The sequence below is a fragment of the Apium graveolens genome, chromosome 4 (genome assembly GCF_009905375.1).
Source record: "Apium graveolens cultivar Ventura chromosome 4, ASM990537v1, whole genome shotgun sequence".
Taxonomy (NCBI): Eukaryota; Viridiplantae; Streptophyta; class Magnoliopsida; order Apiales; family Apiaceae; genus Apium; species Apium graveolens.
In genome coordinates this window covers 61,209,399-61,223,832 of record NC_133650.1, presented here as the reverse complement: position 1 = coordinate 61,223,832, position 14,434 = coordinate 61,209,399, and the positions used below count along the sequence as shown (strand labels likewise).

General features: G+C 33.9%; 1 pseudogene; it reads right to left on the bottom strand.

Annotated features, from left to right (window-relative positions):
• Nucleotides 1–10,260: 10,260 nt before the first annotated feature.
• Nucleotides 10,261–14,121, bottom strand: LOC141718577 (major strawberry allergen Fra a 1.05-like; annotated as a pseudogene).
• Between the last annotated feature and the right edge of the window lie 313 nt (nucleotides 14,122–14,434).

Below are 14,434 nucleotides of genomic sequence, written 5' to 3'. Positions count from 1 at the left end.
GAATCTAGGGTTTGGAGATGATATACCTTCCTTGAAGTGGTGGGAGGAGCTAGGAAGCCTTAAGAAGCTTTGAGAAGTCTTAGGAATGCTTGGATCTTCAAGGAAAACAAGAAAATTTTCAAGTTAAAAACTTGAAAACACTATTCATTGTCTTCTTCTTTGATTAAATGAAGAAGATTGAGAAGGAATTGATGGCTTAAACTCATGATATAGCCCTAACTAAGCATGAAGATGATTAGGGAATTAACTCACCAATTTAGGAAGCTTGGATCTTTGATTTTGAATTTTCTTGCCTTTTGCAATAGTAAAAAGCCGAGAGCTCTCAAGAACAATGCCTTGGTTTCTTTTTGATTTTGATGAAGGATGAATTTGCTTGGCTTGGTTGATTTGTTTTTGTGTTTGATTTAGTCAATTTACCTATTTGTCCTTGATTTTGTGTGGTTAAAAAGCCACCACATCTCCTTCCTTCCCATGTCATGCCTATGTCATGTTATGATGTCATCCTTCCCTCTTTGTCCTCCTCTCATTGGTTGGGTGACATCACTCACTCTAATCCCTTTGATTAACTTCCTAATTGTTTGCCTAATGACCGCTGATCTGTTATACGGTTCGCTTAACTTTCGTTTTCGTTTATCGTTTGAAGGATCATACCCGGGATCTTATTACTTAGGTTCCCTTAACCTTTCTCAATACATTATTTTCCTTTTTATGATCCTCTCTTATAATCCTTTAATTTAAATCCTTCGTATCCTGTTACCTTATACTCAATTCTCTCCGTATCTAGTGTATTTCCGGGAAAAATCAAAGTGTTCGGAATTGGATTCTGACGATCTTTACATACACTCATATATCATATAGAGTACTGATAAAATCTCAGAATATCCATAACAGAACCCCTACATAGTGTGGCATGAAAAGTTTCCTCATTCAGCTAAAACACTATTCACAAGGGTTTCAAAATTTCCAAAAATTGGGGTTATTACACATAAAGGATGGCATTTCACCCTTAATAGGGACATTATGAGTTTGGGGTAGTATGGAACGAAGGACTAAGGTAACAACAACCTTTAAAGATCAGTAGAGAAATTTTTCAGAAGTACATAGACAATGGTTCTAGTATTAGTAAATGGTATTTTGATATGCCCTGTATCTAGGGAATACATGAGGAACGATTCGAGGATAACCTTAGAGGTTTGACAAGGAAAAAAAGTAATATTCAAAGTTCTCAAGAATAGAAATTTTGATAAAGGAAATATGACGTAATTATAATAATGTCAGGTGGGCACGTGTTGAACCACAAGAAAGTATAGATCGACCCAATGAAGGTCGAGATTGGTGAAAACAAGTAGGACCCAAGATAAGAGACGTCTGAAGTATGATCGAGAGTCAGTCGTGATAATTTAACCTCAAAAAGACCGAGGCAATAACTTATGGAAAATTGGTGATATATTTTTTTTTCCAAAGCGTAAGGAAGAGCATTTTCACGCAAGCAGTATTTTGAAATGAGGTAGAAAATGTAGTTGAAGGTGGTTAAAATGACATTGATTATAAGGAACTATTACTATTAGGAAAGGCCGATGAGGTGGCCGACACTTTGAGTGTAAGAAGACAATTATCGGCGCTCGTGCCAGAGGAATACAGTGATGATGGTTAAAGCTGTGAAGGTTGTATTATGGTTTGGAAGATTGACATTCCTTCTGATGACTGTGCAATACCCAACCGTAATAGTAGTTGGTAAAGGTTTAATTTGTGTAATCGCCATGAGCGGGCTATCTATCTCAGAAGGTATTATCTTGAGATAAGCCATGACCATGTTTCCAAAAAGGACTAGATGAACCTTTGAGTTAAGTCTTCTATTTAAGGCATATGATTAAGAATGGTATTAACCTGATATCATTGCTTTGATTGAAACTCTTCTGCAATTTTATCTGCTTCATGTCATGAAAGTACGTCAGAATTTGGAGTGTTCTTTATGAATTATGAATGGTGATTATGTTAACTCCTTAGAAGAATTCTATACGACATGTATGGACTCCGTATGGTTAGATATTAAGATTTCATGGGAAGTGAATGATGACAGTAGGTCAGTAGTGGACCATAATAATGCAGCAATGATTCTGCGAGTAATGAGTTGATTACAACCGTGAGAGTTGTATTGGAATGGATGTTGAGATTGAGTACCACTAATCGGGTCGTGTTGACGTATAAGTTATCCTTGATAAAAAAAAACTAGGTCGATTATTTACCTATTGAATATTTATTCCTTCTTATCAATAGAGAGTCGTATTACTATACGAGGAAGGTTGCGATGCAAGCATAGAATTCTAGTAACGATGATGTCTAGAATGAGACCCCAGATTCGATTTTCGATATCGAGGGAGTTTCAAAGGTGATTGTGTATAAGCTCGAGGAAGAGCATGGGTCCATAGAATGATGGACGGAATAGCAAAAATATTTAGGCATGTGATATACGATGCTATAATACTTGATGTTGATATATATATACGTATATGTTTTGTTCTCCTATGACAAACCTCTATAGTTCAGAGGTAGATTCCAAGCCAAATATTTTATGACAATATTTTTATGTATATACAATTCTCTTCAGTTCGTTCTTTCCTCTTCTTTTCATTTCATGTAAGCTGAGAAGAACAACCCTTCCAGAAGGGGAGGTATTGCCGAATGTCTATCTATCTGTGTGATAGAAGCCTAGTAGGATACCATCTATTATTTAATTGCTTGTCAAGTACTAAAGGCTGGCCACCTTCTGTACTAACTATGCGATATAACAAGTGTTCATGATCATAGTGATCTCGCAAAAAATTCTTTTACTTCTATATGAAGGACCAAGCTTTCGAAGATGGAAGCAGCTAAAGGAAATAGTATCAGTACGGTGGTATTCCGATTCTAACGCGTTCGTGATATTAAGGCTGACGTGGTTATTAAAAGGTTATAGAACGCTAACGAGCAAAAGTGTAACCAGTAGAGTATTATGTACGGAAGATAGTAATGACTACAAACTGGAAAAGAATGGGTATTGAGAAGAAAAAGCCATAGTGCTAGAAGCTATGATGAGAGTCTGTGCAATAGACTTGAATGAATTTAGAATGATCACTTAACGCGGATTGAGTTTTCTTACGACAATAGATCATATGTCATTATCGAGATGTCGCCTTATGAGATCCTTGAGGGAAGACAATGTCGATCTCCCTTATGTTAGGATGAAGTTGTAGAACGCGAGATGCTCGGACCAGCAGTAGTCCAAAGGACCAAGGATTTAATAGATCTAATCAGAGGACGGCTGGTAGTAGCCCAAGATGGACACACGAAGTATGTTGATTTGACACGAAATGACAAAGAGTAGGAAGTAGGGGACCTAGTGTTGTTATAGGTATTCCTTTGGAAGGGATGGATGAGGTTCGGAAAGAAAGGAAAGCTAAGCCCACGAATTGTTGGACCCTTGGATATATTAAGACGTATTGGGAAGTTAGCATATGAGCTAGCCCTACCCCCGAACATGTAGAAGTTCATAACGTGTTACACGTATCAATGTTAAGGAAGTGTAATCCGGATGCCAGACAAATAGGGGCATATGAGCGCATAGACATGCAACCAGGAAGGGTTATAGATCGAAAAGGAACAAGTGCTTAGGAGAAGAGTTATCAAACTAGGCAGAGTTTGGTGGTAGAACCACAATGTGAGAAAATTGACTTGAGAGTTAGAAAATGCAATGCTAAGAGAGTATCCTTATTCTTTTTCTATCTGATTCCGGGACGAAATCCTTTTAAGGAGGGGAGACTGTAATAACCCCAATTTTTGGAATTTTTGAAACCCTTATGAATAGTGTTTTTGCTGATATTGCTGAATAAGAAAACTTTTCATGCCACACTATGTGGGGTTTCTTTTATTGTTATTCTGAGATCTTATTAGCACTCTATATGATATATAAGTGTATGTAAAGATCGTCAGAATCCAAATTCAAACACTTTGATTTTTCCCGAAAATCCACCAGATACCGAAAGAATTGAGTATAAGGTAACAGGATAAAAAGGATTTAAATTCAAGGATTATAAGAGAGGATCATAAAAGGAATATAATGTATTGAGAAAGGTTAAGGAAACCCAAGTAATAAGATCCCGGGTATGATCCCTCAAACGATAAACGAAAACGAAAGTTAAGCGAACCGCATAACAGATCAGTGGTCATTAGCCAAGTAATTAGGAGCTAATCAAAGAGGTTAGTGATGATGATGTCATCAAACCAATAAGAAGAGGACAAGCATGTGAAGATGACATAGGATTGATGACCTAAGCATGATAAAAAGGGAAGGAAGGGTGGTTGATTTCAAGCCACACAATTTTACATGGTTAAAAGATAATTAAACAAAACAAAAGCAAAACAACCAAGCAAAACAAATCAAAAACACAAAAACACATCTTGACTTCATTTCAAGCAACAAAGCTCTCGGCTTTTCTTCTTTTTCAAAGAGGAAAAATCCAAAATCCAAGATCCAAGTCTTGTTAATTAGTGAGGTAATTATCTAAGACTCCTTATGCATAGATATAGCTATCCTATAAGTTTGAGCTTCAAATTCCTTCACACTCTCTTCCTAAAATTCATGGAAGAAGAGGGTGAATAGTGTTTTTCAAGAACTTAACATTTTGTTCTTGAGTTTTTGTTTAGATTAAGCTTGGGTAAGGACTTTCAAGGGTGATTCCAAGCTAATTAGTTACTCCCACTCACAAGGAAGGTATAATCTCTTAACCTAGCTTTGTTATTGGATGTTAAGAGCTTAATATGAGTATTATAGTTCATAAGAGGCTTGATTGTTGTGTATGTAGAGATTAGTTGGTTTTGTGATGTTTTTGGAGTTGTAAATCTTGATTATTAGTTAATGAACTTAAGAATAGTTTTAGTTCATGTTTGAGATTAATATAAATTGGAAAACTTGAGGTGTTGGGGCTGTTGTAGTGATTTATGGATAGAGTGTGGTTGTATGGTTGAATTGGGGTTGGTTTGTGGTTGATTTGGAGTAGAATAAAAATTGGTAATCGCGTAAACATAGCCGTCGTAATGTCCGATTTACTTTAGACTGTTTTTGTTCATAACATGAGGACCCGAGAACCCACTTTTAGGTTTTGACCATTGTCATGATTAGATAGTTCATGTTACGAGCTTCGTTTTGATATGTGGTACGCTTGAATCCGATAACGGTTTAGGAGAAACGACCGTTTTAAGTAACGGCGTTTCGCGAACGAACCATTTTCCCTCGCCTTACTTTGAAACCTTGGTTAAGGACCTTAAATGACTAATTGGGATATGAAACAATTATTTTAAGTAGATTAGGCAGTTGGTAAGGTACTCGCGAAAGAATCGCCTTAAAACTCTTAATGGTTAATTTATTAAAAATCGTGGAGCCGAGGGTACTCGAGCGACTTAAGTGAATCGTTAAGCGCGAAAGCGAACGTTAGGGGTCTAATTGGTTAAAGTCTAGTTTCTTAAGCGACCGGGGTTTAATTCCGACTTATGTTGTTGTTCATAGGTTATCGGACCCACTCTAAGCTTAATTCTATCCGGGAACACTCAGGAAAGTTTTCTACCCGTTATACTGTTGTTGTGATGTAAATATATGTATATGCATTATCTTGTGATAAGTGCATGATGTTATTAGCAAATCTTGTGATATATTGGAGCATGCTGATATGGTATATATGCATGTCTGTTTCGTAACTTGATATCTAATTGTTGATTCAATTGCTTATAAGTTGCATAATACTAATGCTAGAGATAAGCAGTAGTTGCGTATACCCTTGGTATAGGGGACCCAAAGGTGAACATTTTTCTAAACCGGGAGTCGATGTTCCCGAGTATAATATATATATATATATATATATATATATATATATATAGTTTTCAAAACTATTAATCGAATAAGGTTTATTCGATAACTTATTTTATTTAATGAATATTATTCTGAATATTCATTCGAGGATTTAAGACTCCGCTTATTTTATTTAATGAATATTATTCTGAATATTCATTCGAGGATTTAAGACTCCGTTTATTTTATTTAATGAATATTATTTTGAATATTTATTTGAGGACTTATGACTCCGCTTATTTATTAAATAACCTTCTTTATTCTATTAAAGAATAGTGTTTCGATAATCAAACTTATTTTCGATTATTCAAATAAAGATCATACTTTCGTATAAGTATATCTTTGGTTAATTATTATTATTCATTTCAATTATAAGTTTTAAAACTTCTACTTCAATTATTTTTATAAGGATGATCCTTTTGGGGATATTATTTAAATAATAATATTCAGATATTTTCTAATATATCGGGACTGATTTATTTCATTAAATCAGCATTACTCCAAACATTCTTAAAAATGTTTTCGAGTCTTCAAAATGAATTTTAAAAGTTAGAGCGAATCCCCAAAACTCATTTTTATATTTAACATCTTCCCTTCGAAAGGGATTTAAATACTCGCTCAAAATTTTAAGGATCCGGCTCTGTGGTGTATTTTATATTCGCAACGAGGTTGCTGTTTTGAGAAAACAATTTGATTACTTGCCCAACGTTCGGGAAGTAAGTCCATCTAATTGAGTCGGCATAAGCGACAGGCCGGGGTACGGTCTATGAAGGTGTAAGAGGCTGGGTAACAGTCCATCCACGCGTGAGTGGCCGCGTAACGGTCTAGCACGAGGTCCTAATGCGGTCAGGATGATGACCGGCGAGGAATTCATCCATCTATAGTAGAAAAGGTTACAGATATTCTTGATGTTACAGATATTAATCAGAACTGCTTCTTCAATTCAGTCTCATTATCTGATCACAAGATCATTTCTTTTTATAGTTGCTTCCAGCTTGATTTTCTGATATGATTAATCACCATCTGTGATATCTTGTCTTGAGAACACACGAACAACAATTTTGTGTTAAGAGTATCCATCCACCATCACTAAGGCATATCTTTACTTTGATGTGATGTTGTCTTTGACTTCTCTTTCTGACATGCCTCACATTTTTCATCTTCTGAATTCCAGATGAGGCAGTCCTCTCACTAACCATTTCTCACAAAAGAGTTCCTTAAATTGATGTTCAAGGGTGAGAGCTTCCAATGCCATAGCTAAACTTTTGTCAGATGAGGCTTTACAGTAGATATCATTGACTTCACCTTTTCAGAGTTTTCAGTCTAGCCACGAGCATTTCCTTTCCTTACTCTAAGAAGAGCAAGTTTCTCAACCTTCCTGCTTCAGATGAGACACTAATCCTTCTTTGAATTGACATTTTGTCCTTTGATGCAGAACTGTCTGATAAAAGAATTTGTGCTTTGATTCTCCAGCAAGAAAGATGCTTCAAGTGTTATCAATGACTCCAATAATTAGTTGTTATCAGTGATAGCAATTGTTGAGTTCATGATGACATCCCTTTTCTATATAGCATGTCCCGTAATGAAAACTTTTGTTGCCATCTTCAAAGATTATTGACGGAATATCTTTTGTCAATCACATTTATTTGTGAGGCTCTTAATTTGATCATATGCCTTGAGTATCAAATACCAAGAATACATATGAATCAATTAACCTGTTATGTCCTGCACTCACAAATGGATTAACAGTTCTTGGTACCCAACTTATCAGTTTGGGTCCAATTGGATTAGAGATTTTACTATAAACAGATATAACAACAGCTGCAACCTTATCATGCTAATTCTTATCTTTGACTGAACATTTTCTCCATTTTAATACCCTTGACAGATTTGTCTTAGGCTAGGGGATAAATGGTTCCAACCTTACATAAGGAGGACTAGCAGTCTTTGCCCTATTGTGATCCTAAACATGTTTTCTACAATTGATGCAAATTCTAGGAGATGCATTAATAGTATTGAAATAAGCAAGCATTGTACTAAGAATACATGGCATTCATTCAGAAATATGAAACATAAAAATTAAGCAAGATAGGCATGATATGGAACAAACAGAATTAACAAATAAATCACTAATTCTTTCTAGTCCAATCTTGTTTATGTATCTCATCTAACTATCTCTATCCAATTATTAACTAACACATCTTAACAAACAATTCAGAATAAATGAGCAAATCATATTATAATAGGATACAGAGAATAAGCAAAAACAAAGGTCTTATATGCTGGAAAAACCTATACCTCTCTAAAGCAATTAATCATGTTCAACAAATATTCAAACACATATTTAAGATCATCTAAAGTAACATGCATAAGTAAACATCATTCCTAGTTACCAGAAAAATAGTCTAGTGAACTAGTTCAACATTATCTATATGTGATGCTATCATGCTTGTGCGAATGTTAAACATTTAAATACTATGATCTTATCATGCATTGAATATTGAGAGCAAAGTATTGTAGTGGTTCAAGAATTTAAAACCTGAGATATGTGAGTTAGACCATCTTCAGAGATTGCTATGAAAGCAAGATATTCATGATTCTTGTCATCTGATTCATTCCAAATCTTTCCCGTGCACTATAAGTTTTGACTGTACGCTTCCCTAAGAAAACATTCCACCTTTCTCTCAACTCTTCAACTGAATCCCTACTCATCCTTGTTTGTCAAGCTTCTTGTTTTGTTGTAGCAAAACCCCTGATAGTTACTTGACACATATTGCTTGTCAAACCTGTAGCTATCAAATCTTATTTATGTCCCAACATCAGTCTTGTAATCACCCCTTGAACTAAATCTGTAAGAATCTCTGCTTCGGAATAAATAGGCTTGATCCTTGGATATAGCATAAGTACTCCTTGTGAATCTGATGCGACTAAACTTCAATGACAAGTGAACACTGCCCTGACGTCCAGTCCCTCAAGTACTTCTACCTGAGCTTCCTCTGATTCAACTATCAATGACTCCTACATTCTGTCCCGAGGTTCCAATTTTACTGCATGTAACTGAGATATCTGTATGTTCCCACTATTCTCTCTGACCTCCACAATTCCTGCCTATATGATCTTCTTGATTCCCGGATAAATAAAGCATTGGTACAAACCACTGTGTGACTCAATAATCTGAAATCATAGAGTTGTCTTAAAATCTCCGAGAAAAATTATACGCGAAGAAATTTCATTCAATTCCTGCGTCTGAAAATCCAGTGTTATCCTATGGAGTAAGCCTTTGAGGAAGTTCCACAATTTTTTTCTATAGGTCTTGAAATCAGTTCCATTGGAGTAAGAAAACCATTATCTTCAATTTCCGTATTCGGGAATTTTCCGTCTGAATAGCACATGGTCTTCGTTTTCTTCAAAAGATTAAAATCCACTTTAAAAGCCCGGAGGAATCTCGAGTTTACCAATACCTTGAGTACCCTTAATTTAATATTTAAGAAAAATTTAAATTTCCAATATTTTTAATTTTCTTAGAAAATAAATTAACTCAAAAATAAATATTTACATAAAATCTAATTTTCAAGAATTTTGATTTTTCTTAAAAATTAAATAAAATGTAAATTATTATTGAAGAAAAATTTAAATTTAAGAATTTTAAATTTTTTGGAAAAATAAATAAATCGGAAATAATTATTAATAGGGTTACAACAGTGCATTTCTGTATAAATCTTATGGCGACTGCGCCGTCTTTACCTTGAATTAAAAATAGTGTGGCGACCAGAATAGGGGTGTGCATTCGGTTAACCGAAATCGAATTTTTTTTTCGGTTAACCGAAACCGAAATATGTCAAATATGCCTACCGAAAACCGAACCGATTATAATTCGGTTAGAAACCGAACCGATATAATTTTTTCAGTTAATAACCGAAAACCGATTTCGAAAACCGAAATTTATTTGAAATATAAAAAAATGACAAAAATAGATATAATTTTTTAGCCAGGATTTTAGAATAAAAAAAAATTATATACAATACAACATGAATGATACATAGAACACATGCTATACAAAAAATAAATGGTGAGTACCTGCACATGACATGCAGAGAGTTAATGATCTCCAATAAACTTACATAATAAACATATCAGAATAAAAATTACCTGTCAATAACTATTTACACCAATTAATTTTTATTTATTTTAATATTAACATGAGTTTAAAATACATGAAATACATAACCTGCATATACATTCGGTATTAAAAAATTTCTACGATGTGATTATAAGTATAACATATATTAAAGGTATAAATATATATATATTAATATTTATTATAATAATATATAAATATTTATTATTATATTATTTCGGTTATTTTTTCGGTTATTTGGTTAACCGCGGTTAATAACCGAATAACCGAAAAAATGTGCTACCGAAAATCGAACCGAATTACATATTTTGGTTAACCGAACATAAATTATTTCGGTTATTCGGTTTTGTTTTCGGTTAACCGAACCAAATGCACACCCCTAGACGAGAGTAATACTAACAAAATAATTGCAATACTAATCGCCAGAGAAGCTGTATGGCGACTACCGATTCTATTTGTGCGGCGACTGGAATTCTCTGTGGCGACCTTGGGTTTCCTGTTTCATCTATGGCGACTAATACTTCTGTGCGATCCCGCGTGTATCCGAAGGCTGTAAACAGAGCCGCCAAAACGCGCGTGTGACATCCTGTTTGCTAGGTGACCAAGCGGAAGGCGCGTGACTACCCAACATAAACTTTTACGCGTGTATTGCAGGCGGCTACACGGCAGAAAACGCGTACTAGAATTGTTTACGCGTACAGGAATTGTTTTGTAGCTGCACCTAGTTTCTGCTCAACTTGCAAGACTTTCCGGCCAAATTAAACAAACTATATTTCCATTTGATTTGTTAACTTATGTACATAAACTGGATTGCTGAGATAAAACAAAATGTACGCAAATGGATTGACTTGGTTAAGCAAAATGTACGCTTTTTATTCTTAGAATTGGACGCTATTGGCAGGTACAAATACAATATTCTGGGAGGAATAAAAAAACTGGCAGCTAATAACATGAACCAAAAATAATTAAATTAAAAATTTGTACTTACTAAAATTTAAGTAATAAATTAATTTAATCAAATTTATAAAATAAATTTATTTAAATTAAGTTCATATAAACTTATTTAAAATAAATTTATAAAATAAATTTTTTAAATCAAATTTACAAAATAAATTTATGTAAATGCAAATTGATAAAATAAATTAATTTCAGGATCCTGATTTGTGTATCAATCAGTCTGCTCTGATACCAATTGTTAGGTCCCGAATTATCGTAGAAGGGGAGTTTTAATACGATAATCACTAAATTAAAAATTCATTCGAATCTTTAGCGGATATAGATTTAGTGTTCGGTTAGTGATTTCGTGTTCTTGAGAGGAATAGTGTTTGGAATGATAAAAATAAGGAACACAAGATATACGGGGAAGTATATATTCGTATATAAATCCTCGAGTGTGTTGCTACATTCCGGTAAATAAATTAATCGGCTACGATCTAAGAACAACAAAGTTCCTAGCTTCTACAAAGATTTATAAATCAAATCCTATACAATGATCTAGTTTTTGTTTTTACTAGGATTTAATTACTGGATAACGAATATATTGCCCCTATGAATATACAAGAATTAAATAGGGTATTATAACGTTACTCCGGTGAGAAGTTAAACATATATACAAAAAACTTGAGTTTCTCTGTAAATCTTTGCTCTCATTTCACTACTCTCTTGGGAGAGAAGATGAACAAAAATTAATCCAAAATGAATGGCTGAATCTTCTGCTGCAAAGTATATTCTTTATCCAATAAAATTATGTGACTGAGGATTCTGTGGCGACCAGGTAAATCATTTTCCTGTATAGTTATTTACATTTCTATGTGATGACAGGGGTAGGGTTAGATCTTGTGGCGACCATGCATGTGTGTGGCGACCAGGATGGACTACCTTGCCTTGTCATTCTTTTTATGTACTAAGAAAACAAGTACATAGTACATGACTTAATCAAAACAAAATAAGTCACCTTTTGTTTTATTATTTTCGTTTCTGTTTTTCTTTTACTTTCCTTTTTCTTTTTCTCTTTTGTTTGTTTTCTTTTTATTTTTGTTTGTTTTTTTTTCTATTTTCTTTTTCTTTTCTTTTTGTATTTCTTTTTTTTTTCTTTCTTTTTCTTTTTCTTTTCTTTTTATTTAAGTTTAAATTGTAACTAAATTAATTTATAAAATAAACTTAAATATAATTTATATAAATAAACTAATTTAGATTTATAAAATAAACTTATTTAAATTTTATAAAATAAATCATTTTAAGTTTATTAAATAAATTATATTAAAATACATTAAATAAATTTATTTAATTTAATAATTAAACTTTGAGCTTTGCCAGTCCCTTGAGCTGTTTAGCTGTATACCTCGCACACCACTTCTCGTACTTTAACAGATAAATGTTCAATCCAAGTACGTTCCTCAACTTAACAATTTTTCTATAAATAATACCCAGATTCCTTTCACAAGCTATTAACGCCTAGTGCAACTGGTCTGGTTTACAGACGACTAACCCCGATTCAGGTCTTCGTATTATAGCCTTGATTAAATTGTTAAGTTTGCCTCAACTTTATCGCTTCGAACACTAACTATCAATAAACAGATGTACTTTCATTGGAATCCTTTCTGGTACTTAAGACAACATCTTCATTAACCTCTGTCTATACTCTGTCTTCAATTTTTCAGATTCCTATACTTCAAACACTGTCTATCTTCAATCAATGCTAATATACTGAAATCTTCTGGTAGCACTTGTATACTAAATCTTCAACATTTCTGAAACCCTGAAAGTCTTTAACCTTTATTCTTCACTGAGGCAAGATCATATTAATGAACTTCTTTTAGTGACCTGTAGACAGACTTCAGGCCTTCTTTTAATCTTCTGATTCTTTGTATTTGCCTTGTCTTTATTCTTCCGTATTTCTTGTGTAGATGTAGTATTATTAACATGTCATGTTCTAAAGGAAAATATCCTAACAAGGTAACTATTATAATAATGAAACTATCAAGTTATATAATATTATTATATATGTTAACGGATTTAACAACTTTGACATCATCAGAACTTTTTCCTTTCCCGCCTCGATATCCTCTTCCTTGAGTATGTCCCCTTTAGTGTAATACTTTCTTATCACCTTAGAGATAGTACCACTGCTAGGCGATGACTCAAACTTGACCTCATAGGTTTTTTTTAAAGATTTTCCACTAAGGCATCACCTTCTAACAACATATAGTTATAAGTGTACTTGTCTTCACTGAGCTCGTCGATGTGGTAGTTCACACTATTAAAATTGTGACCTGCATGAGTAATATTGAAGTTTCCATATAGTATATCATTAGACATGCTTTGCTACAATCAATATGCATGTATATGTTTATTCATGAAAATGTACAAGCAATCATAAGCACGATTAAATGAACTAACTAGGGCTGAGCATTCGGTCGGTTCGGTCCAAAACCAGACCGAACCGAATAGACCGAAAAACCGAATAGTCATTTTTTCTTGGACCGAACCGGACCGAAGTTATATTATGGACCGGACCGAATCGGTCCGGTTTTGGACCGAATAGACCGAAATGTTTTTCAAAAATAAAATTGCATTAAAAATTAAATCACAAATTATAAATTTTAAAATATAATTAAAGTAATGTGATATATAGTGTTCTAATGCTCCATAAAAATAATTACAAATTAAAAATTTTGATTATAATTTTTAAGATATATGTAAAATATATAATACAAAATTATAGTATTTATGATTTGGTCTATTCGGTCCGGACCGAAATATTTGTGAAAAGAACCGAACCGAATTTTATTTCGGTCTATTCGGTCTGGACCGAATAGACTGAATTTCTGAAAAATTTAGGACCGAACCGAACCGATTTAGCACGGTTCGGTTTAGTTTTTCGGTTTTGGTTCGGTTTTTCGCAGCCCTAGAACTAACCATCAATGAAGTTAATCTGCTTGATGCTTCCAGCACCTCCATCACCCTGAATCAGTTCGATGCTCTTGATGCCTTATGGAAAGAGTTTTGGAATCAAATTATGAGAGTCGAGAATAGAGGCCCTAAAGATCCTTGATGGAGCGATAGGGGAAGTGTACTCATCAGTGAAACTTGCGATGCCCATGCTTGGTTACACAAAGTTTTGGTGAAAAATAAGGAGATAAGATTAAAACAGACCAATGAAGAGCAATTTATGTTGGTTTTAGTGATTTGCTGAAAGCATAGTATTTATATAATTAGCGGATATCTGCTGAGAAGTTTCTATAATTTTGTAATACCATGTCAAGTTACCATGGAAAATGGGAACAAATATTCTGGTGTTTGTCTATTTTGATTTCCCTGCAGTTCTTAATCAAATTCAGATACCCTCCTTTGAGTGACTAATACAGACAGATGATAAGGGGCTACGAGGTAAAACCTCCCTTAAGTTTCTGAAA